Source organism: Panthera pardus, unplaced genomic scaffold (genome assembly GCF_024362965.1).
Source record: "Panthera pardus isolate Hobbes unplaced genomic scaffold, ASM2436296v1 HiC_scaffold_8, whole genome shotgun sequence".
NCBI lineage: Eukaryota > Metazoa > Chordata > Mammalia > Carnivora > Felidae > Panthera > Panthera pardus.
In genome coordinates this window covers 44,751,972-44,779,077 of record NW_026527013.1, presented here as the reverse complement: position 1 = coordinate 44,779,077, position 27,106 = coordinate 44,751,972, and the positions used below count along the sequence as shown (strand labels likewise).

The window sequence follows — 27,106 nt, the reverse complement described above, 5'->3', positions numbered from 1 at the left end:
TTCTGAAAATAGCTTTTTCAGACCAGTGTGTGTTCAGGCTTACACAATGGAATGGTATGGAATAGAGGTTAACCAGTGATTTTTGTGTAAACAAAATTGATTCCTTTTCTCCACTACATGATGAGATAAAAAAATCTCCACTACACCTGAGAGCAAGCCCTGAATGTTCTGTTTCTTTTTTCAAGGCTGTTTGTTGTTTGTATCATTTGTGCATACACAAACAAAAGCAAGTTAAGTTAATAAACCAAAAAGCTTGACTTTGGCTCTCAAGCCAAACACTAATTAGCTTTTAAAAATATTTTGAAGACTTTGTCCTCTCTGTATAAAATAAAGATTAATTCATTCAGCTTATCATTCAATAATTACTAATTATCTACCTATTATGGGCCAGGAACTTTTATAGATTTTCAGTTTATAGCACTGAACAAACTGATCTCTGCTCTCATGTACTATACATCCTAGATGGGGAGACAGACAATAAGGAAATAAACACATAACACAGAGAGTGAAAAGTGATGTATATGTCCAACATCTGAGCAGAGATCCAAGTAATAATGGACCCAGACAAGCAGATATCTGGAGTAAAAGCAACCCAAATAGAGGGAACCAATGCATAAGCTTGAGGAGCATGAAGAGACTACTGAGTTATCAATATATGTGAACATTCTTGGAATACCATGCTTTCTGCCACTTCTCTGCCTAGAAGTGAGTTGCTTTATGTTCCCCTAAACACAATTCACCATGAGATGACACTGTGAAGCCCAGAATAACTACTGTCACTCAAGTAATACATATAGAACACCTTATAATCATTTGCCCCATATACTCCGTTTTAGAGCCATTTTATCATAGAGAATACAGTCCTTAGAAATTTCTTTTTTAATCAAAAAAGATACCTAATATGACAAGAAATCCCCAATCCAGACCACAACATCAGCCAAAGTAGAAAAATAGCAATTTCCCTGAAAAACTGATTTCAAAACTATCATCATCCATCATCATCATCATCAATCACAGGAGGCAGCTGCTTTGGCAGCATTATTTTAAGTCCATATTTAACTAGATGACAGCTTAACCTTCTTAAGGAAGCAGAGTAATCTCTCCTTACAACCTCAACCAAGTATAGGAAAGTAGATTTGCTCTAATGTAGAAACTGTCTTTCCTCTGATTTCATAAACATGCAATGGCATTTGATGATTTAATAGGTTCTTGGAATTTTTCTTTTGAACATTCAACACTCTATCAAGACTGATGAAGAGTGCATAACTCAAGGATTATTGAAGTTACTACACAAGCAGAAACTAATCAACCAAACTGTGTATGACAGCCAGGTAGAAAGGCATCTGTGCATGGACGCCTGGGTGACTCAGTCAGTTAAGCTTAGGCATCCGACTTCAGCTCAGGTCATGATCTCATGGTTCCTGTGTTGGAGCCCCACGTTGGGCTTGCTGCTGTCAGTGCAGAGCCTGCTTCAGATTCTGTGTCTCCCTCTCTCTCTGTCCCTCCCCAACTCACGCTCTGTGCCTCTCTCTCTCTCTGTGTTGAAAATAAGCATAATTTTTAATTTAAAAAAAAGGCATCTCCACAAATGTACCTCCTAAAGAAGAGACATGTGACTAAATGTATACAATACAATGTACTTGTGTATCACACACAATAGGCACATTTCTCTCCACATTGTATGCTGTACTTAACTGACACCCTCCATATGCTGTACACATCCATGCCCCAAGGCCTGTCTTCCTATCTAAATTTGCATTACTTAGTTAGTCTGTGGTAACCATCCTAACCATACCCCTGAACAAAATGAATGCCAATCCCCTCCAAAAAACTTTTCCTAGATTCCCAGGGAGAAGTAAGTTTTGGCACTGTTAAGACATGTGGTGAATTAAAAAACACTGCATATCCTAATTATGCTGTACCTTCAAATCAATATCCTCAGTTAAAAATGTGCCTATCATTCACAGCATCACTAAGGGCCAGAACCAAAATAACTATCTGGAAGTTACTTAAAGTATATGTTAACAATAGCAGTTTTGTCATTCAAAAAATGTTTACATAAAATGGCCAAAAAAAATCCCCGTTAAAAGCTTCCTTTTGGGATAAGGGGTAGTACAAAATCCTTTCATTATTATTCCCACAGGAGCCAGCACACTGCCTTGATGACAAGTTTTTGAATGAATGAAGTAAATGATTGCATGGTTATGTGCACTTTACTATGTCTGAGTCACAAAATGTCAAAAATTTGGGAGACAGAAGATGGTTGCAAGTTGAGAATGTCCAAGAGAAGCAGAGTACCAATTACAGAATAAATGGAAAGAAAATACATCAAAGCTGTGATTAAACAGAATCCTAACAAAGTTTGAGATTAGGAATCCTATTTGTCCCTGAGGAAAATAATTAGGACCAGTAATATTCTGAAAAATTAACATCCAGCAAGGTGTTCATGTAAGAGCACATGGCAGTTTAAGAATGTGTGTGTGTGCGTGTGTGTGTGTGTGTGTGTGTGTGAGAGAGAGAGAGAGAGAGAGAGAGAGAGAGAGAGATCGAGCACACACCCATATCTGCACAAGCACATGTACACCTATCTGTCCGGTGCTAGTAAAGTTGGAGGAAAATATGGTAGGAAAAGAATAATTCTCAAAACACAACTCTACTTACTACTGGGATATAAATATTGATTCACCAACAAAATATGCAAACTTCAGCATACCTAGACAGTTTATGATTAATGATAGGATACCTAGTTAAAGGTAGCTGAAAGGTGTATCATTTTTCATGACAAAGGACCAATGAGACTCAAAGTAATAAAATGAAGTATTAGGTTGAATTTAGAATTTTTTACTATGCAGTCATTTCTTGAAAAGAAAAATATACATGTGCATTTTTATTGTTTTAAACTAAAATAATAAGAGTTTTAAAGACATGTACATGGTACATTTCTAAAACTCAATATTCCTAATTATTTCCTTTAGCATTCTTCAAAGTCTATACTTCTGAAGAATAGTTACATGAGTTTCAATGCAGTGAGAGCTTTTGGGAAATTAATTATAGCACAAGAATCATGCTCAATGTACACACTGTCATTGCCTTTTTCTGGAAATATAAGAACCATCACCTGGGAACCTGTCAATTGTGATATTCTCCAACCTCCTGTGTTATTCTTCTTGATATAGCTAGAATGTATCTGTCACAAAGAAGCTACTCAGAAAGTGTTTGTTAGGCCATGATAAATACTGCATCAATATGTCTATTTTGCCCAAGGTTTAGTTTCTTAAAATGGCAGCTTAAGATCACAAATAAATTGGGATTCTATCGGTCTCGTTTCCTTTCTAATAAATGATTATGGTTTTATCTTCTGTTAGGTCACAAACTTCCAAAATACATTCTGTGAAATATACTTATCAAAGGAAAAAGGGTAGCAGTTCTATCCTTAGAATATATGAACATTTAGGGGCACCTGGGTGGCTTAGTTGGTTAAGCATCAGGCTTCGGCTCAGGTCATGATCTCACGGTTATTGAGGTCGAGCCCCACGTCAGGCTCTGTGCTGACAGCTCAGAGCCTGGAGCCTGCTTCAGATTCTGTGTCTCCCTCTCTTTCTGTTCCTCCCCCGCTCGTGCCCTGTGTCTGTCTGTCTGTCTGTCTCTCTCTCTCTCTCAAAATTAAATAAACATTAAAAAAATTTTTTTAAAGAATTTGTGAACATTTCTATTTGCAACAAGAGATTTTAGCTGCAGGACTTCTCCCTGTATTTAATATGGAAACAGACATTTTGGATACTGTAGAAGATAAATATATATAGTATTTCTCAAATTGGCTTCAGAATTTTTTTTTTACTTCAACTTTATTTTGTTAACATACAGGGCATTACTGGTTTCACATATACAATTCAGTGATTCATCACTTCCATACAACACCCAGTACTCCTCACAAGTGCCCTCCTTAATACCCATCGCCAATCAAGTCCATCTCTTACCCTACTTCAGAATATTTTTAAATTAAATATTGTAGTGGGTTGTTCATATCTTTTCATACTTTAAACATTAAATATCCTGAATTTCAAAGCTTTTAGCTTTGTTTCCAGAAGTTTCATGTGGGCAACCAGTATATATTCATCTTCTTGATTACACAGTCTTTTAGAATATAGGTCATAAGAAATGTTTGAAACAATAATTACTTATCAGATGATAGTTTGAACAATGTAAATTTTTTACATGTAAAAGCTTAAAGGTTTTAAGAATCATGCACCAGGGGGGCACCTGGGTGGCTCAGACGGTTAAGCGTCCAGCTTGGGCTCAGGTCATGATCTCACGGTTTGTGAGTTTGAGCCCCACATCGGGCTCTGTGATGACAGCTCAGAACCTGGAGCATGCTTCAGATTCTTTGTCTCTCCATCTCTCGGCCCCTCCCCTGCTCATGCTCTGTGTCTCTCTGTCTCTCAATAATAAATAAACATTTAAAAAAATTTTTTTTAAAGAATAAAAGTATAATGCACCAGGAATCTCAGAACCTTTATCTTGCCCTTATATTTGAGAAAAGCATTACCTTTTACCTTCCACAGTGAACTAGATTATGTGTCTCATTCATCCCATTTTCTTCATTTATTCACTTGGTTAATGAACATTTAACCCTCATTATCCCCCACACATGGGCCTGGAAATGGATCATATAAAGTTGAATGTAAAGGTTCCTGCTCTAACAGAGACTTTGTCTCATTTCACAAATAAAAATGTAATAACAATAATAACCCACAGAGTGGTTGGTGACATAATAAAGAGATACAGGCAGTTACCAAATAAGGCAAACACTGCCTCAGGTAGTTGGAAAAAGCTTCCAAGGAGTAGGCCTTCAAAAAGGTAACCTTCAACAGAGGTAGGTATCAAAAAATGAGTTTACCACATTTAAGAGGACGGCAGACAGAGGTCAGTAACATATCCAAAGAAAGAGAACATTTGTTGAGGTGTAGGGATAAAGACATACAGAAGGGTGGGAATTGAGGTGATGGAGCACAAGGTTAGACTGTGGCTAATGTGTTCAGGAACTTGCATGACAAACTAAGGAATTTAACTGAAATATTACATACACACACACACACACACACACACACACACACACACACATATGGATTTCCTTTTTTATTGTTTTGTCCCATTTTTGGCTGGGGCTCTAACTCCCTGTTCAAAATACCAACTTCCTAAAAGCAATGAGAGGAAACCTGATCCTAAAGAGAACAAAGACTGTGTGTCACAGATCTTTTTGTCCTCAGGACCTGGCTTAAAGCTCAACATGTGGGAAGCGGTCTAAAGTATAATACATGGATAGATGGATCCCTGGATCAATGAATGGGGGGAAAAGAAGGAGAAAGGACAAGGAATGAAGGGAAATGTAACAAGAGTAGGAGGGGAAAAGAAAGGAAAGGGAAGAAGAGAACAAAGGAAAACAGGAATGGAAAGTTGGAGCAGAAAGAACACAGTTATATCAATTTTTGTTTATCTGTATTTGCCAGGATGCTGAATTGCAGATAACAAAGACCCTACTCAATCTAGCTTATATAAAAGGGTCATTGGTTGGGTCCTATAGCTCCTAATTATCCTAGGGTGTAGCTGAAGATTAAAGGAAAAATTGCAGGAAGCAGTGCCTGAGGTCACAGAACTGAAAACAACCATTTCAGGACTCTTTCCCTGCCTCCTGTTCAGTCTTGTCCAGGTATCTGGGCTTAGCCTAACTGTGTGGACATTAACCAATTTCCTGTATAGACAGCATCTAACTCTCAATGTCCACACTCTGATGCTACTTTTAGGATATAGATCTACTTCTTCTTGAATTCCTTCATCCAGAGGAAGAGGAAACTGAAATGGTTGCAAGTTGCAACACTAGCGCATGAATTTGGATCAAAATAATTACATCTGCTTTAAAAGACATACAATTTTAAATTATGACATTGTGTTCTGGATTACAGAAGTAACTTTATTATTAAATTATGCAAAGAGACCACAGACATTAAATATTAGACTAACATTTAATAAAAGAACAGTTAGATTTCATTATCAGGGTTAAAATGGTATTAGCTCATAACAAGTAAACATGGCCAAATCTGAATAATGTCTAACTTCTGCCTCACCAATCTCATGGCATGACATGAAGATCAAAAAAGATGAAGTGTGTGAATGCTTACAGTAAGGTCTACGAAACTACAGTGGCCATTATAGCTGTCATTTCTGCTGTTATTAATATTCAATAGATGTGAAGAAGCAGAACAAGCAGGGTCAAAGAAACCAAGTCTTGCCTTATAATATCTATCGAAGATTTCCTCCTGACCTTTGATAAAATAAATATAATTCATTTAATTCCTTAAATAACTGTTCTTTCCAGCACCAGTATATTTTTTCAAGGTCTTTAGCCCAATACCTCACGCTATGGATACAGATGCAGACATTCTTATTTTTCTAGTATTTCTCAACATAAGGAACTGTGTTCAAAGTTAAATACATGATGAGATGATTTACCCAATGGAGTAGAAAACAAGTTGGATAATTGAGATGAACATTGAGAGAATACGTTGATCACAAGGGAACATGCTTTAGCTGATCTGCAGTAGAAGAACAAGTTGATAGCAATGACCTTGAGCAGACAGTTCTGACAATCGGGCATCTAGATGGCCTTGTGAAAGAGGCAAAAGTTAAACTAGACATGGAAAGGTAAGTCCAACTTTGATAGGTAAGGACTGAAAGACAGGAGTATCCCCGACAAAGGAAACTGAGTAAAAGGCAGAAAGGCTGGATCAAATATTGGGCACAATAGCAAGCAATAAGTAGCAGGAGTCTCAGAAACATGAGATAATGGCTAGAAAAACTGAAAAGTAACTGTGGAAACATTCTCCATGTCAGCATTATAACTCTCTACCTAATCCCTGCTATACTTAGCTTTAAAATAGGTAATGAAGGGGCGCCTGGGTGGCTCAGTCAGTTGAGCGTCCGACTTCAGCTCAGGTCATGATCACGGTCCATGAGTTCGAGCCCTGCATCAGGCCCTGTGCTGACAGCTCAGAGTCTGAAGCCTGTTTCAGATTCTGTGTCTCCCTCTCTCTCTCTGACCCTCCCCCATTCAAGCTCTGTCTCTGTCTCAAAAATGAATAAAACGTTAAAAAAAATTTTTTTAATAAAAAAATAAAATAGGTAATGAAATTGGAATTAATTTAGTAAAATAATTATGGTATTTACAACTTTTCTAAATAGCATTACACTTGCCTCTGAAAATAAGTAGATCTATGCTCTCTACTTATATGTTGATATAATTTAACACACAAAGAATATTCGCTGGTTTTTTTTTTAATATTTCCTTTAAATTTTGTTTATGCTGATTTCTATTCTTTTGATGGGAAAGAACACATTTACACATTGCCTTTGTCAAGGCCATGCTGAAAACCACCCTTTGCCATAAAAAGACATTTTTACTAATGGCATATAATCAAACATGCACTTCATTCGTCATTAAAACTTACTGCAAATATTCAACAGCTACATAGCAAATGCAATGAAAACAATAAAGTTGATTTCAAACTGTAATGCCTGTGATTTGTCTCATAAAATACAGAAAAAAAATGCCTGTAACAAAATTAGATATGCAAAGAACATTTTATTCCCATTTGATTTACAAATGTTTAAAATATAGTTTTTAATATCTGGCATTCGTGATGAAAACTACGTTCTTATTTTAAATGAAGTTAGTGTCTTAATAGGCTCTGCTGCTTGTTGTTATCATTTTTACAGATGAGTTATATATATATATTTTTCTACACAGTGAATAACTACTCCTTGCATATGTAGGCTAATCCATATAAAATAGATTACCATTTTTCATCTACAAAGATGACAATTTTTTTTTAGATTTCACCTATCTGATTAAAATCACAGAATTTCAGATTAAGAAAAATGGTCCAAGATATCTACTGGTCTCTGGCCTGGTTCATAAAAATCCCCTCTAGTATAAAAACGGGGGCATTTCTTATCTGCTGTTGTCATGTTTGTAATAAGGAGCTTAAAATAATATATGAATGGAACACAAAGAAGTATTCAATGAGGAATAAGCCCAATACTCAACTGGATCTTTCCCCATATTTACCCACTTCAAAAAATTTTTTTAATAAAACAAAAAAGAAACACCTATTACAAGCAAATAGCTAACCTCACAATATAAAAGGTTCCTGAACATTATTTAGAGTTTTTGAAATGAGCAAAGGATATGAAGACTTACAATCTAGACTAAAAATATAACGCATTTATTTCTCTAATTTCAAACAAAGGAACTAAAATTAGCATTCCTGGATAACACTCTTTCATCTAAGTAGCTTAGAAGAATCAAGTGAATTATTCAAATCTAGAAAAGGAAACCACTAGGAAAATAGATATTTTAATGTTCTTCAGCCTGCAATCTATCCAGGAAGAGAGAAATCAGATAAAAGATAACCTTCAGCAAACAATGTTATGAGAGATTCTTTCAATATGAGTCAATCTTCCGTCTCCATGTCAGGTAAGACAAAAGGACACAGAAAGGAAGCTTGCTTTCTTAGATCCACCCCACCCCAAAATTGAAGAAAACAAGAATACTGCTGAATACCCAAAGAATCAATTGCACCTTTCCACTGTTCGATCCCAAGAAGTAAATTTACCACACCCTGTACACTGTTCATAACAGTGTTACTGATACAAAATTATTCACCTCTAAACGTTAGCTTTTTCAACTATGAAATGAAATTATTTTAGGGAAGAAGTCACGTAAGAAATCATGTATGATTTAGCCCACTAACCATACAAATAAAGTGGGCTTTAGGGAAACTGAATTGCTTAAGATCTCACAGCTCTTGAGAGCAAGATTAGCCTCAAAACACTTGCCTCGAAAATTCCTGTCCCAAGGCTTTGATGGCCCAAGACTGTAGGATACCATCTACTTTGTTTTAATTTGGACATCTTTGCTATGAGATCGGGTATGTACCGTATATGTGTCTGTGCAAATATCTGTGTATATGTTAGACAGGCATTAATGTAGTTAAAACTCAATTTTATACTGATTAATAATCATTCTTAAATGGCCAGTAATCCTTTTTAAGTCTAAAAATCTTCTCCGTAAATTAAATTCTGTAATGCCATAGGATTACATGCAATTAGGTAAACAAATACCAGTCACAGTATTACCACAAAATTACCAAAATATACATTGCTAAAACAAGAAAACTGGTAATTTTCCAGTATATCATGCATACACTACATTAGAAGGAGCAACAACAGAAAACTTAATACAAAATACAAAGGTGTTAGATTGAAAAACAGATGCTTATTGAGAATTTTCCTATTGAAGAAAGAGCCAACCCATCACTAAGATTGGCAACATATGAGATAACGTTTACAGGGCTAAGGTGGGTTTCAAAATACACATGTTGGCAATGTTAGAATTTAACATGACAAAATATAAATTGCATAAAAAACACCAAAGGTTTATATATATATATATATATATATATATATATATATATATGAAAACAAATAAATGTACTGTACATTACAGTTATCTGGATAATAAATTTAAGGTAATTAGTTAACTTTCTTATTTTAAGAACTGTACAATTTTATTATTTTTTTATTTTTTTTAATGTTTATTTATTTTTGATAAAGAGACAGAGCTTGAGTGGGGGAGAGACAGAGAGAGAGAGGGAGACACAGAATCCAAAGCAGACTCCAGGCTCTGAGCTGTCAGCACAGAGCCCAATGTGGGGCTTGGACCCATGAACCATGAGATCATGACCTGAGCCAAAGTCAGAGGCTCAACCTACTGAACCACCCAGGCGGCCCCAAAACTGTAGAATTTTATAATACAGTGGCAAATGGAATTTCATAATAATTTTTTTTGCAAATGAAGTTTTGGGGCTACACATTACATTTAAAACAACCTATTATAGTTTATTATAATTGCTACTGCTTTCTGTATATATTACTAACACAGAAAGAGCTACTTACTAATTCCGTAACTGAAAAGGAAAAGTAGTCTCAGTTATTATCCACAGTCAAAACTTTTGTACAACTCCTAAAAGATAATTTATATACTACTTTACACATATAGATCTTTTTATTTAAATAAAGGGTACATACCCCTAAATATGTTATTCATCTCAACCTCAACTGCTCATCACCTACAAATAAAGAAATGGATTTTAGAATACAGCATAAACCTGGGCCTTTTTTTTTTTTTTAAGCTAGTGGCATGCCAGTACTGCCAGTTTTAGAATAAAATGTTTCAATGCTAAAAAAAAAAAAAAAAAAAAGTGTCTCAGGGAATTACAGAGGATCTGATTTTATCATGATATTTTTTAAACTGTGTAATTTTTTAAACTGTGAGCAAGAAAACTATCATAGTAAATCTATTAAAAAAGCCTAAGAGCTGACTTATATCCAAATATCTAGAATAAAGAAGAGATACTAATAGTTTTGCTTATTGTACACATTATAGTAAACATTTGAGTTTCATATGAAACTAAAAACTCATCATTTGAAATTAAGGAAAAATTTCCTCAGGTCATAAAGAGCAACAATTAATATTCATTCCTTGTAAACGACATAAAATCTCCCTTCTCACCATCTTTTTAAAAATAATTGCTAATCTTTTTAGATCAGAATTATTTTAAAAACATGAAATCTAAAATTTAAAGGTTACATAAATTATGCAACAATTAAAAATTATGACTTAATTTTTTTAAGTAATCTCAACACCCAACTTGAACTCATGAATCCGAGATCAAAAGTCCCATGCTCTTCAGAAGGAGAAAGCTAGGCACCCCACAAAAATTTTAAATGGTATGAGGGTTATCCAAAATTTACAAATGCCCCCACTTTTATTACCCTCAGAAATTGAACACTGACCTTTTCTAAATTTAAACTCTAAGTGATATTGATAATAGTTTGGACTTAACACAAATTTATATTTGCATTTCTATGACTTATGTTTTATCTTCAAATTCTCCTTTCTGAGGTCTATATACATGCAGCCAATTGGTTACCTGATATCACTATTCGGATACTCTAAAGGGATGTCAAATTCAACATGTCTGAATACAAATACATGATTTCTTATACCAATTCTCCCCTGAACCCAAATGGTCTACTTCCAGTGCTCGTAGTAAATGGTACCACCATAATTCACCAGCCAGAGAGGTAGGAGTCACACACATCTTTTTCTTTCACCTATTGGAAGAGTAGTCAATCCACCACTAGATCCAGACCATTTAACTTCATCCACATCTCTGTCACCAGCTCCCTTCCACCTACCAACATTTTATACCTCAAACAGCAGTAAGAACATTCTCACTGCATTCACCACTGACATCGCCTATCCTGTTTGCCCCTACCCATTTCAACCCTCTGAGGATGCTTCAGTGTCTTCCTATTAGTCATGCAAAATGACCAAAATTCTTTAACAGGCCTACAAATCCCCATATCATCTAGCTTGTGCCAAATATTCCCTGTATCTTCCACCATTCTCCACCCTCTGCACTCCAGATAGAAGAAAGTGTTTTCAGTTCTTGAAATCTGTCATGATCCTGCCCATTTAAGGGTTTTTATACATAGTATTGTTTCATCTGGCAAATTCTTCCCTTAACCCATTTCCACCTATTCTTTCTGTGGATCACCATTTAAACTTCACTTTATAGGCATTAGAAAGAGGCCTAAGTCAAGTCCTCCTAATATATTATACTCTCACAGGACAACATTTGCTTCTTCAAAGCATTGATCACTGACTGTCTATGTGACTTATTACTACATCCCTAACTGCAATGTAAACTAAATGATGGTGGCATCGATGTTGCATATCCCTGGTGCCTAGCAGGGAGCCTGACATGCCATAGGTGTTAGTGACTGAAATTAAAATAAGTGAATAAAAGTGATAGTTTGGGGGCATATCTTTTCTATACTCAATTCATACTAAGGCATGATGGTATGAATGGAACATAGACATGTTATATTCTTGAGAAAAATATTTAAGATTATTCCTGAGCCCCAAAACCAAAGGTGGAATCCAATAATGATACTTGTAAAGCATTAATTACTTCTTGAAGACCAACACAAAATTATTTATTCCTCACATGTAATTCAATGAATAAAATTTAGTAGGTATGGCATATGGATAGAATAAAAGAAGTTTCATTTTATGAAGCTTTTCCATTTACAGCACACTTCCAGATAAATGTTTGACTTAATGTCCAAAGGGGATCATGTATTGAGTATCTACTCGTATTATCTCCAGTTATCGGACTTAGAAGTAGGGTAAAAGACGTTTCATGTTTGGCCTGTGGTCGCATTACTAATAGGTACAATGAGACCTCTTACCTCCAACTACTGTGTAATTTCTACTAAATTACAGGGCCTTGGCAGTGATCCAGATGATGTGAACCAGACAAGTTCTCCTAATGACACCATGCTGTAACTCCATGAGGATTATGTTGCTGCCACACAAAATTTTCATGACAATATATGGAATCTATACTACATCGTAACTAACGAAGCACTCACCCCTCAAAACTCAACTCTACCAACCTAAACTTTCCAAGCCTTTCTCCACTGAATTAAGGCTTACCTCTGCATCTCCTATTGCAGTATTTCCTATAGTACATTTTACACTGGTTAGTGACACTTCTCTTTTAACTAAACTGTATGGACCAGAAGCAAGATGGTATTCATATTTGTACCCCAGCACCTAGTACAGTGCCTCTCTCACAGTGGTCACTGAAACCCTGGGGGACAGGTGTGAGCGGATGTGTGCAATAGTAAATGAATGAAATAGGCCAAGAATAAACACAGTGTTACATGATCCTGTGACTTCTAAATCATCAAAACTTAAAACATAGACGATTTTATTGACATTTGGTTCTCTAGTTGGCATAACCATTAATCAAAATACATCATGTGTTTATCATATAGGATACCAAAGCTCCTCTTACTGACAAGTTAAGGACCTATACAATTTTCATCAGGAAGAAATATTATTTTAAGCCGATAGAAACAATCAAACATTTATAAAAAACCATGACAGGAATGGGGCGCCTGGGTGACTCAGTCAGTTAAGCGTCTGACTTCAGCTCAGGTCATAATCTTGCGGTTTTTGAGTTCATGCCCCACCTCGGGCTCTGTGCTGACAGCTCAGAGCCCAGGGCCTGCTTTGGATTCTGTGTCTCCTGCTTTCTCTTCCCTTCCTATTCTCATGCTCTGTCTCTGCCTCTCAATAATAAATGTTAAAAAAAATTTTTTTAAACATGACAGGAGTTATTTTAAAAATGAAAAAAAAAATAAAATGATATACAGTAGGTTTAATTTGTTCAAAATTTTGAGTTATTTTTTAAGTATGTACTGTAGCATGTTGAAATACCAGATGAAATATTCCCCTTCTACATAGATAGTAAGGGTCCAGGGTTTGCGACTGCATCAAAACTAACTTCTGTATTAATAAGCTGCTTAATGTAAGGAGCTTTCAGGTTACCTGGCAAGTATAATCCTTTATACCTGGCTAAATGTACAAATTGATAACAGCACCATTAAATCTCATGGCATTCACAATAATCATTCAATTCAAACTCTATTCAAAATACAAGTAGAATGGAGAAAAGTACATCTTTTGTTTCTGCAATGTATAGACTCATAAGTCTTCTCAACCACTTTGTTCTTTTGTTAGTTCTCAGAGTTCTAAGACAGCAGATTTTATTAATATGACAGAAAGGCCAAGATAGATGAAAACTCAATTTTTCCAAATAACTATAGACTTTTTTTTTCCCAAGCAAAAAATAAACTCAGAGCAATACTATTCAAAGCAAATGAACAGATTTTGTCAAAGCTTCAAGCAACAAGGAAAACAAGTATCTGGTCCTCTTTTAGCATAAGCCTGAATCATTAGAGACTGAGGTAATACTGAAAATGCAATCACATGCTATTCTGACAGCGAGATGGGTGCTACTGACTCAAGAGAAGGAAAATAGAAAAAAATATGACAAGAGCAATATGCTCTTTGTTAGGACCCCACTAACACACTGATCTTTCTGACAAACGTAATCAACAATGCATCTGGCCTTATGCTCAAGGAAATTATTTTATAAATTTATTTTATAGTTTACTAACTCCAGGTATCATACTCAGTCTTCTCATCTCTCTAAAATGTCATTTAATGAATTTTCTTATCAGATATATCAGCATAAATCCTGTCAAAGATTTCCTGGTCTAGGGTCTGGAATAAAGGCATATGTATGAGTAGTTCTGTCTAAGGAGAGAAATTCCACAAGCTGATAAAGTTTTTAAGTCTTATTTAGAGCAACAAAAGATCTTTTAATACCTATCTAATCCTGGTTTTCTTACCAGATGGTAAAGTTGCCATCTCAGAATCTAAAAGCTAGCTGGCAAATTATCATCCACAAACAAAGAAAGCCTATTAGATACCTCAGAGAGCAAAGATTCATATGGGATGGCTGGAACAGTAAAGAAATACTGCCAACGCTAACTAAATAAGGTGGATTTTCCATGTGATTGCAATTTTTCCACCTTTGCAGTATATTTCACTTCTTGCTCAAACAGGGCATGGGTAATTTTGAGAAAGGTGAATCACTGGGCTCAAATCAAGGAGTCCTAACTCTTCCAAGAACTTTCTTGGGAAAGAAATGAGCTTTTTCATCTATAAAATTAAAGTGGTGTGCTAGAGGACATTCAAGTCTCTGCAAGACAGAAGAACTATGATTTCCAGGATGATTTTGTCATACCGCTGCTCCATTAAAAGGTTTACCAGAGAGGTCAGTGGAATAAATCCAAAGAAAATGATCTCCATATCTTAAAAAGACCTTATTTCTCATGCCGTCTACACCTGTCCTCAGTCACTGGAAATAATCCTTAAGTGGTATTATTCCAAAGACAATTATTTAATGCTGAATTGTACATGCCTAGTTCACAAGAGCTGCCTATATAATAGTCAATGCATATAGCTATTAAAGAATATAGAATACATCACAAGACTGGGAAAAAATTAACAAAGCAGAAGCTTTTTAACCAAGTACTTAAGAGGTTATGGAGAGGCCACGAAGTGAAGTTATGAAGTATGTTTCTAGTCAAGAATGCCATCTACTGACAGACAATAAAGTACTCAATATTCATATGATTTTATTGAGTGAAGAGTCAACAGTGGATTTCATTCCTGGATCAGTTAAGAATCCTGGAAGTAAAAATAAAAGTCCATCAATTCTTAGCATCCCTTTGGGGTTTCTGTGGGTATATATTTAATAACTGTCTTATTTCAAAATGTTCAGTTTAACCCCCATTTAGCCTTAAAAATATAATAACAGTGGACAGATTTGCCAGCCATCCTTGGATGGTTTGAGTGCTCCTAACAGGTGCCTCATTAATTAACTTCTTAGGACATGAACGGATTTCTATCAAAAGCACTGAAATCACCTCAGAAAAAAATAAGCCATTTTTTAAAAGGAGAACCTGTCCGCCAAAGTGAAGAAGCTCCTACATAGCTCACTCAATTTTTCTTATGACTTTCCACTGACAAAGTCATCTCATTTAAAACTTGCTAATCCCCTGGTAGGGCTGTTTTGAGATGTGAGGATGATAAGGGCTATGATAAGGGTTCAATTTCAACTACAACAGAAAATACAACTGAAAAAAAGAATATTTTGACACCTCATGTTTTCCATCTATTGAACTGGCAAAGATCAATAGATTTACACTGTGTTGGTAAGTGCACTGGGTAAAAAAAAACATTCACATACCTATTTTTAGTAGGTGGATCCATTGGTACAAATTCCGTAGAGGGTTATTTACCAATATCTATAAAAAGTAAAAAAGCAATTTTTTTTACTTGTAAATATCTTCTCTAGAGTTATACAGTCTAGAAATATAAAGTCATTGGGGCACTTGCTACTCGTTTTAAGAGTTACTTATATAGTGAAGAATAAATGAAATAATGTGTTTCAAGTATATAAAACAAAATGTATAGCGTAGTTCATGTCATTGTCATTAGATGATGATATGATTAATCATTTAGGAAACACTACAAAATTTCAGACAAGTGAATGTTCCATTCATTATGGTAAAAAAAAAAAAAAACCTTATGTGTATAGTACATATATCAGTATCTAGAACATGACTACTTTAATGCTTTGGTAAGCCTTGTCAACTGGGGGAATTTTGCAGTAATGTATAATCATGTGTGTCAATTTCCTAGGAATATTTTATTTTGAATTAATAAAGGTCTAAAAGATTAGGAAAAAATCCAAAATCCTTATAATCTTGATAAAAATTAATATAATTTTATTAGGACATAATTGATTGAATAAGTTGACACATAGTTTAACATTTTTCCAGCTTTTTTTTCTCTTTCTGTAACTAAATTACATCCTAACCATTATCAACCATTCATTTTAGCTGAATGAGAAAAAGAAAAAAATGTTAAGTGAAAGCACATTCATTTGACATTAACCCAAAATAACCAATTTGCTTCTCATGAGCCTTGGCTGTTGCTGAGGTGCATTTGTTAAATTATAGCAGCAATTTTTCCTCAGGAATCTTCTAATTTTGTTCCAATCACTAGAGTCATGTTTATGTATTTCCTTGCACAGATATACTGCTTCCTCAGAGAACTCTTGAGAATAGAAATTTTTTATCAGATGATTGAATATCAAACAGTGAGATGACTAGCCGGTTAGGTTAAAAATATGAAAAGACATTTAAATTTAAACATAAAGGAGATCGTCTGAATGACAAATTATGGGTGATGTAGAGGAATGAATCAGAACTTTTTTCCCTTACTTTTCTCTCAGAGCTTCTCCATATCTAAGCAGGAAAGCTTGGTCTCAGTATCCTACTGTTCAGTGCTGTGCTGTCTAATAAGGTAGCCACTGGCCAGATGTGACTATTGAGTGTTTTGTCATGTACCTAGTAAACATTAAAGATGTAGTGTCAAAAATCAATTTAGAGTATCTCATTCATAACTGTTTTAATATTGATACATGTAGATACAAACTTTTGAACACATGGTGTTAAGTAAAATTTCACTTGTTTCACTGTACTTTTAACTTTGACTTCTAGCAAACTTGAAATCATACCTTTGGCTTACATATTTCCACTAGTGCAGAACTAGTGCATACCTATCTATGATGTAGTACATTCTATTTGTTCCTTTGTGGGCACCTGTGCTTTGATGGTTCCAGGGACTAAGTAGGTTTCTAAAGGGGCAGAAGCTGTTTATCTTTACAATCCTATCTTGATTAGGCATGTGAAGACCTGCTGATTCCCATTATGTGGATCCAGATCTTGCCCCTTAAAAAAAGGCATTGCCTAACTTGGTGTTAAAGTCATAAGGCTTGAGTTTTCAGCTCAATTAGCTGGACGAATCATTTAAATCCTCTGAGACTTTTTTCTTAGTTATAGAAGTCCTGTCTATGTGACCAATACCATTCCTGTGAAAATCATTTAAGGTATACATGGGAATTCTTCAAGCCATACACACTATGGCATTTGATGTGGTATTAACATTTAGTTTTAACTCAACAAACAACATGTGGAATAACTGATTCTTTGTAATTCACCTTAAAGGGAGCAGAAATACCAAACCTTGGCAGCCAATCACATTGCTGAGTAGAACAGGCAGCAGTTGATTTGTTCAATGACAAGTCATACCTTAGATTATTCCTAATAATTCTATTTCAAATCAAGTAAAAAGAGAATGAATCTCTCAAAAACTTAACCGTAATAGTAACAGAATTAAGAGTAAAGAAACTTTAGATGAAAAACAGATTCAAATTACATGAAGGTGTTTTCCTTGTAACAATGATCTCTTTCATATACTTACACATTCCCTCATCAAACATTTAGAGTATGCTCTACAATACAGCAAAGTGGAAAAGATCACAGCCACCTTGAGTGTTTTATGTGGCCCTTCCAACCCTGTAATATTGGAATAAATTATTAAGACTAGCAGGTTTTGTGGACACTTAATGATGTACTAGAAAAAAAAATAACTCCTGGCACATGGTGTTTAATAAATGTTAGCCAAAATAACATTTATTAGTATTTAGTCACTGTTATAGACAATGAAGATACTAAAAGACAAATATGTCCTAAAGGCATTATCTACACTATAATCTATCAGCTGTATCTAAGGAAGTCTAAATAGTAATTATTTTCAAGTATCCAGGAAACTATGAATCTTACAGGCTGTTTTCCTAATATTTAGCCCTGTGTGGGGCACCTGGATGGCTCAGTTGGTTAAGTGTCCGACTTTGGCTCAGGTCATGATCTCGCGGTTTGTGAGTTTGAGCCCCGTGTCGGGCTCTGTGCTGACAGCTCAAAGCCTGGAGCCTGCTTCAGATGCTCTGTCTCCCTCTCTCTCTGCCCTCCCCTGGCTCATGCTCTGTCTCTCTCTGTCTCACAAATAAATTTAAAAAAAATTTTTAAAAATTTAATATTTAGCTCTGTGTAATTACAACCTTGATCCTCTGAAGGATCCGTTCAAGAAGCCTAAGGATTTTTTAAATTTTTTTAATGTTCATTTTTTTAATGAAATTTATTGTCAAACTGGTTCCATACAACACCCAGTGTTTGTTTATTTTTGAGAGAAAGAGAGAGACAGAGTGCAAGAGGGGGATGGACAAAGAGACAGGGAGACACAGAATCTGAAGCAGTCTCCAGGCTCTGACACAGGGCTCTAACTCCTGAACTGTGAGATTACGACCTGGGCAAAAGTCAGACGCCCAACTGAGCAACCCAGGCACCCCAGCATAAGGATTTCTGCAAACTAAGATATAGTTTGCCTAATCTGGATTTCAGAAACCAGTTGGAAACCCATCATCATCAAGGATTTCTGCAAACTAAGATATAGTTTCCCTAACAGGTTTCATTTATTAAGTCTTGTCATAACTGGATTTCAGAAAGCTCTTGAGGAAATAGTGGTTACCTCTTCCCCCAGGTTTAAAGTTAGCCTAAGTACTCTGTTAAATGGATTTCCTCTTAAACCACTTTTTAATGACACACAAACCCATCATCATCAAGTTCTAACATAATAATAATCATTTACCATGATCCCCTAGTTCAGTGACAGAGGTAAGAGATAAATAATAAAAAACATCAATACCTTCTTGCCTCCTTCCAGAACCTTGCCTCAGTAAGCTATAACCATGAGCACCCATCAGCTTTGCCAATTTATTTTCTTCTTACAGTAAATTACACAGTAGCAACAATTTTTAAATAAAGGCCCTACAGGCCAATTTGGCAAGACCACTGTATTAGAATTTCTCAAAAGTTGCACTAATTTGTAATCATTTTTTATATATGGTGAACAAAAGCAGAATCCATATGGACACAGCAGATTCTGCTATCTACTATCAAAATGGAATAGTAAGTTTCCCCTGCAGATACCTATAAATATATGGCATATGAAAAGTTCCATACACTGGAATGACTGATTGCAAATCTATCAACCCAATGTTACTTAATAACTACTAATTGATCAAGTAAATCAAAGCCTCAGTGTCCTAATCTGTAAACTGGAAGTAATTTCAGCTACAGTGTAGTCATACCAGGACTATTAGAAATCATGTATATAGGGGCGCCTGGGTGGCTCAGTAGGTTGAGCGTCCAACTTCGGCTCAGGTCACGATCTCACGGTCCATGAGTTCGAGCCCCGCGTCAGGCTCTGGGCTGATGATGGCCCAGAGCCTGGAGCCTGCTTCCGATTCTGTGTCTCCCTCTCTCTCTGACCCTCCCCCATTCATGCTCTGCCTCTCTCTGTCTCAAAAATAAATAAACGTTAAAAAAATATTTAAAAAAAAAAAAAAGAAAGAAATCATGTATATAAAGCACTTACCACAGTGTTATTATCACTATTAATAGTGTTTTCTTTATTAGAAATACAAGTTTTTTCTTTATTAGAAATACAAGTTTTCTTGTATTTTCTTTAATAGCTAGGGCAGGGGTCTGCAAACTTTTCTGTAAATGGCCAAATAATAAGTATTCTTAGCCTTACAAGCCATAAAATCTGTATCACCACTCTGCAACTGCTGTTATAACATGAAAGTAGTCAACAATACATAAACAAATGAGTGTGGCTATGTTACAATAACGTATTTGTGGACACTGAAATTTGAATGTTATGTAGAAATCTATTCTGTTGATTTTTCTTTTTCCCAACCATCTAAAAAAATAGGGGCATGTGGGAGGCTCGGTCGGAAAAGCATCCAGCTCTTGGTTTTGGCTCAGGTCATGATCTCACAGTTCATGAGTTCAAGCCCTGCGTTGGGCTCTGTGCTCTTAGTGAGGAGGCTGCTTGGAATTCTGTTTCTGTCTCCCTCTCTCTCTCTGCCCCTCCCACACTCTCACTGTCTTTCTCTCAAAATAAATAAACTTTAATAAACAAACAAACAAACAGTCTCAGTTTGTGGGCAATACATAAAGAGCTGGTGAACCAGATTTGACCACAGGACCCTAGACTGTCCAGCTCTTGGCTAGAGGAGTCTGAATTTCCATGAATTGATTATATCATTAATTGGCAATTCTTTTTTAGACAAAAAAATCACTGTAACAAATTGAAAATGTTTTTCTCTACATACAAAACCATGGTTATTTTTATTAACTTAACTTTAAATTCTGTTGATCTTTTTTGGAAAAAAGTATTACAAGTATCCCCAGCTTTCCCAAAGTTTGAGTTACCCACATTAGTAGTTAATGGCCTTTTTCATAAAAGCAAAAATCCTCTTCAGATTCTCTTTGGTTAGCAAAAACAGGTAGTAATGTAATTCTGTGTAAAAGCAAAGTGTCAGAACTCGAACTCAGAAAGTGGGGGACACTCTTCACTTTATGCCATTTCAGCTTACAAAAGGTTTCACAGGGCTTGTCCATTTTTGGATAGTGGAATAAACCTGTGTCTATTTAAACATCTACCATTTTGTAGACCTTTAAGTGGTATTTTACCTCCAATGTAAAAAGTTTAACCGGTATTTCAAAGCACTGCAAACAAATTTTACTTAGCATGCTTGTAAAACATATTGCTTATTTTCCTTACTAAATTAACTGTGTTTTGTGAAACAAACAAATGAATCCAACAACACTAGATGCAAACACGATTTCAATAAATAGGTCTTCATTTACTACTTAATCTCCTTTCTGCCACTGACTTAAAAACAGCTGCCAGGAAGAGATGCAAACACCATATTTCTCCAGTTACATAATGTTAATTATAATGGAATTACGCTACAAATAAAATCTTAATCATGTTGGCCACTCTTCTCCATGTTCTTATTACTTACTCACAGACTCCCAATCCATTAAATCTGTGCTGCAGGATTAAAGTGGGTGAGGTGCAGGGGAGAGAGAAGATGAATTTGGTTTGGTCAAAAGGTCAAAGGATAATAATTTAGTTAAATATGTAAAGTGGGGCATAATCTTTTCATCCTTTTCATATCTTATGCTTTTAATGCTGAATTATCTGTAAAATGAACAAAGACAATGAATATCAGGTCAGCTCTGCTAAGAATATGAAGCTAACAACATCACCGAAGGATGTGTTCTCAAGGTTCCTATTAGTTGTTTTCATTACATTAACTTAGAGTTTGGAGATATTTACCAAGCATTTCTAGCCTACCCATATTTTATAACCCACCCATTTGCTTACTTAAACTTAATTACAATGGAAATTGAAAATACAGTAATGCAAAGATAAATTAACCACTGAAGTTTATAAATACACAAGACAGGATGGTTGGTTTTCTGAGTCATGATATCAACTTAGCACCCAAACAATTAACAAAAGAGTAACATTACCATGGATGGATATAAGTACAAATTGTTAAATACACAGGTGACAATGCATAGATGCATATTATAAAGCCAGACTGACTTGGTTCTGTATCCTTAGCCATTTGCATAGTTGTGTAATTATAGATAATTTACTTGCCGTTCCATGCCTGAGTTTTTCTGTAACATGTAAATAATGGTGATAGTCACCACAAAGTGTTAGAAAGATTAAAATAATTAACATGTAAAGTTTTTATAATATTACCTGACACATAAGAACTACATAAATATTTATTAAATAAAGCAATGGCTAAAATACTCATTGCATAGTAGTCTATATTACTGTTTTTTATAATAAGTGCATTTAGATAGGTCACTACTGTTTGGCTCTTTTTAGATTTCCGTGAGAAAAAAAAAATCTAAAGAACTTAAAAGTCCTATCTATGATAAATGTTTGCCAACGATAAAGGTGAAATGGAAATCTAAGGGTTGTTTGCCTCAAATACCACCAACATCTGACATAATTAATGGAACAAAATTACAGGGCAAGAGGGCACTTATTTCTAAAGCAGCTAATAATGAAGGAGTCTTTAACCAGCAGTGTAGGAAATTTGACTCTTCCATAATCATCCTGAAAATCTGCCCCTTCATTAGCACTGGCTCTGTATGTAACATGGTTACTCTCAATCCAGGGTTTTCTTCTCTTCCAAATATCTTTATTACCTACTGTTTCCGAACTTCCAGGTCCTCATCAACAAACTTGATGTGATTCTTAACCAAGCTCCCTACAGTACTGTACCACTTTGCTAATGACCGTAGGGAATGTCATGATGTAGAAATGGCAGCCCTAACCTTCAAGAAGTTTACAATCTTTTTGGATAAACAAAATAGAACATAAATAAAAGTGAGAAGATAACAGCAAAATACAACCATACAGCAAGGAAAAACTAAAACAGCAAACACAGGTGCCGCACTTAGTGTCACCAGTGTTTTCCCAGTGTATTATCTCATTTTGGGCCTCCATCCCACCCCAATCCAGGAAATAATCCCCAGTAAATAAACTGTATTAATGTACAATATTATTGTATTATTTTATTAAAGTGTACTGGCATTACAGATTACCATACAGAGCCTTCGGAAATCTAAATAACTTGGTCCAGATCTTAAAGATAGAGGCAAAGTTATAATGCAGAATCTGTATCTTCACACTCACATCCAAAATTTTCAACTATAGCAGAGACCCATAGGATTCTAGTAGTCTGCCCTAAGTTCCCAGCAACAGGATGTGAGACAGGTCCTGGTGAGTGGTCAGAAATAAGCATGCTAGGGCACCTGGCTGGCTCAGTTGTAAGAGCATGCAACTCTTGATCTTGGGGTTGTGAGTTCAATCGCCACACTGGGTGTAGAGATCACTTAAATAAAACTTAAAAAGGAAGAAGTGAACATGCCAATGGGAGAGAAAGGTCACTGCAAATGGGAAATGGTGCCAACTCAGAGAGGTAAGGAACCAGTTCAGGTCAATGGCTTTGAATGGAAACTTTCGGGCAGGTGGTGAGTGGGAGAGGGGCTGGGAGGGAAGGCTGCTGTGTAGACAAAAAAAGAAAAGTCATTAGCTAGTACTCTACATTTCCTATTAATAGCACAAAAGATGAGGGAGGAGAACTAGGGTTTCAAAACAATTGCATTGAGCATTAGTAAGCGAAATTTCAACTCCAGTACCTCCAATCCATGTTGTTATCTCTCTTAAGACTCTAACAGGACCCATACACTCAGTCAATCTGATTACCAGGGACCCCAAAACCAACTGCTACCCAATACTGAGCTGACAGGAAGTACTTTAATAAATTCTTAATTTATTAAACTTTAATAAATTCTTAATTTATTAAACACTTAGGTTAGAAGCATTGTGCTAAAAATCTCTTCTATTGCTTCTTATTTTATTTTCACAAAATCACAGCAGGTCTGTTAAGGGTGTCCAAAACGACTCCCACATTCAAAGACTTGCTAGAAACACTCACAGGACGCAGCATCTAAGCTGCACTTAGGGTTAAAGAATTATTACTAATGTGTATTAGGAATACACAATTGAATAAAAGAAAAAAATACAGATGGAATCTGAAGGAATCCATATGCAAGTTTATGTTCGCCCCTCCCATGTGGTGGGCTTGTCCCAGCATGGAAAATGCATCACCATGTGTGCAATATTTCCACCCAGGGAAGCCTATTAAAGACTTAGTGCCAGTGTCTGTTTGTTAGAGAGCTGGTTCATAGATACTCTCTGCCTAGAATTATCAAAATTCCATATTACAGGAAAGAAGGTGTTGAGCAGAAACCACATTATTTGTATTAACAGTCCAAGCATAGTGAACAACCTTTACCCATTAGCAAGAAAAATTCTATCAGTACCAGCCAAGGGCCAATCTCACAAAAACAACTCAGTGTCAGGACTGCTGTACCAACTCTTTCCTGCATAGTGAGCACCTGTTACTCCACAAAGATGAAGTAACTGTAGCACAGAGACATTCAGTAACTTATCTAGGTTCCTAGAATTTCTAAGTGCGAATGTGTCTTAGCTTGACGGCTCCTTAAAAGTACATGGAGAATAGGACTTGTCAATTGACTTAGTTTTAGGAGAGATTCTACAAAACAGAAGGAGTAGGGGTGAAAAAGAGGTGGCTAGGAGGTAGGGAAAACTTAAGGAAGGAAAACTCATCCAACCTGTTTATTTTTTTACTTATTTTATTTTTAAGTGATTTCTATATCCAACATGCAGCTCGAACTTACAACCTCAAGATCAAGAGTCACATGCTCTACCAACTGGGCCAGCCAGGCGCTCCCCAAGGGTGTTTTATTAATTTGGTTACCACCATGGGCAAGTGGGGATTAATTCCACTGCAGCACAGAGTGAAATAAACTTCAAAGCTGTCAATTCAAAATACTGAAAAGGGTAATATTTATGTACTGATTCTCCATTCCCTATGGGTCATGTTTATCAGGAAGCTTCAAATATTAGAACAATCCTAGAGAAGAAAGTAGGAAGCCTTCTTGTGGTTTTTCAGGAAGGATAGGATAGCCAAAATTTGTATCTAGAGAATGCAAGAGAGGGCATAAAAGGTGTAAATGGAGTCTATATTAGCCCTCTGGCATTATAAATTCCCCATGCTATACCTAGGTCATCATGGTTGACTTCTGTCAGAGTCCCTTATAATGGTTTAGAATTCCAGAAGTAGCTTTCAGGGATTAAGGAAACAAATAACATGGACCAACATGACCATTTTAACTCCAGTTTTCATTTGTTGTACAAGAGGACAGAGTAAAAATCCCTCTCAAAATTTCCAGGCATATCAGCATTTTTTTTTACAGGAAGCATATTTAAGGCCAACAGTGGTAGATAAAATTTTGTAGGAAGTCTGACTCTGGCTCAATCAACTTTCTGTCAAATACCCAGGTTTCTAATAAACATCCTATTAACTACAGATATAATATACATAACTGTGAGAAATATATGCCTGTTGTTTAAGTCACCCAGGATATTCAATTTTGTTATGGCAGCCTGAGCTAAGACAACAGTATACCAGAGGAGGGACATATTTTAAGTGACAGCAGAAAAAAAGAAATGAGTACCTGTATTTGTCCAAAACCAACTAGTAAAATACTGATCAAATTATTTAAATGACATCTTGAACACAGTAAAACAACAGTCTCCTGGTAGATAAAATTAAATGGATACACTGTGTGAAATGTGTTAGATGTAAGAAAAAAGTTATCACAGAGAAATAAATAGAGATGTGGTATGAATTTGGGAAACCTAATTCCATTAACTATAAGGTCTATATTTCTCAAAAATGCCATCTTTTATTTGGGAATATTTGATGGCTTAAGACTCTGCTCAAAACAAACACAAAAAAAATGTTTAAATCAGACTGAAATGTGAATAATGATTATGAGTTCTAAGTAAATAAATAAAAATTATATAAATTACCATGTCCAATTAAAACAAAGTCATATTTTTATTATCTTTTATTTTTGATATGGGCCAAAGTTGAAGAACCATCCAAAGAATGATGCCTTAAAATATAGGGAACACAAACTTCAAAGCTCTAGAAAAGGTACTTTAATAGATAATTCAGTAGGTAACTGGAGGCCTCTAAATAATATACATGAAAATAACACAATGGCCTGGAAGATTCACCATAACCCAAATGGATTTTGGCAAAGCCAAGCCAAATGACATTTTTCAGTAACAGGTGAAAAAGGCATACCAGAAAAAAGAAAATTTAAATAAATGAAATAAAGTCCAGGTCACTGACAGATTCTATGACTGGTTCACATATATTTCTAGAAGTTTTCTGTGTAACTGGGGTATGAAAATTCAAAATTATCTCAGACATTTATGTATTTTTGGAGCCCTACAAAAAAGTATTAAGCTATAGCCAAGATAGATGAAGGCCCAAAATTAGGAACTGGTTAAAATACATATCACCAACTCTCTGCCTTCAGAGCTACTGTTAACATCAAGCTAGACATATAAAGATGAACACTGTGCCAACTCACCATCTCTGTGCATCTAGGTATTTATGGAAGATTAAATCTGTCTCATAGAAATGTGCTGAGAATTAGCTCTCTAGTATATGCAATCCCTTTGTAAACCTAGGTGGAAGCTGAGCCCAAAGTTTTATCATTTCTTTAAACATTTAACACCTTCAACTCTAGCATTCTCTTTAACAGATGCTCCTCACATCTCACATGTCAAAGCACAGCTTCCTAGAATCCCTAAAAATAGAAAACAGGATCACACATTTTGGTCCTGATAAGCAAAATTGAAGTTGCTGTAGGACAATCTGATAAGCCAATCCTAGTACTATGAGAAATGGAAGGACCTCATTCATGATTGGAGAATCTGGGGAAGAAGAATAGTAAATTGGGATCAATCCTTCTTTGTTGTATATCAACACTCACTTTACCTTCTAATCAGGGGAAAGGGTTCCTTTGACTTAATACTAGAAATATGTGTATCAGAATATGTAAGGTGAAGAGTTTAAGATAAGGAAATTTTTCAGTGTATTATTTATTTTCAGAAAGAGAGAAAGGGAGACAGAGAAAGAGACAGAGACAGAGAGAGCAGGAGAGGGGCAGAGAGACAGAGAATCCCAAGCAGGTTCTGAATTGTCAGCATGGAGCATTACACAGGTCTCGAACTCAGGAACCATGATATCACGACCTGAGCCAAAATCAAGAGTTGGGCACTTAAATGAATGAGCCACCCAAGGTACCCTGAAGATAAGGAATTTTA

The 27,106-nt window shown here is 35.6% G+C and overlaps 1 protein-coding gene across 4 annotated transcripts in view; it reads right to left on the bottom strand.

The window, feature by feature from the left end:
- Nucleotides 1-27,106, bottom strand: part of LOC109254642 (contactin-4) — an 893,345-nt gene that overhangs the window by 746,138 nt on the left and 120,101 nt on the right. Inside the window, exon 2 of one of the 4 annotated variants that reach the window (XM_019428734.2) lies at nt 10,144-10,184. The exons of the other annotated variants lie outside the window; for them this stretch is intronic. The gene's annotated coding sequence lies outside the window, so the exon portion shown is untranslated. The remainder of the gene's footprint in view (nt 1-10,143; nt 10,185-27,106) is intronic. 4 annotated transcript variants of the gene reach the window in all.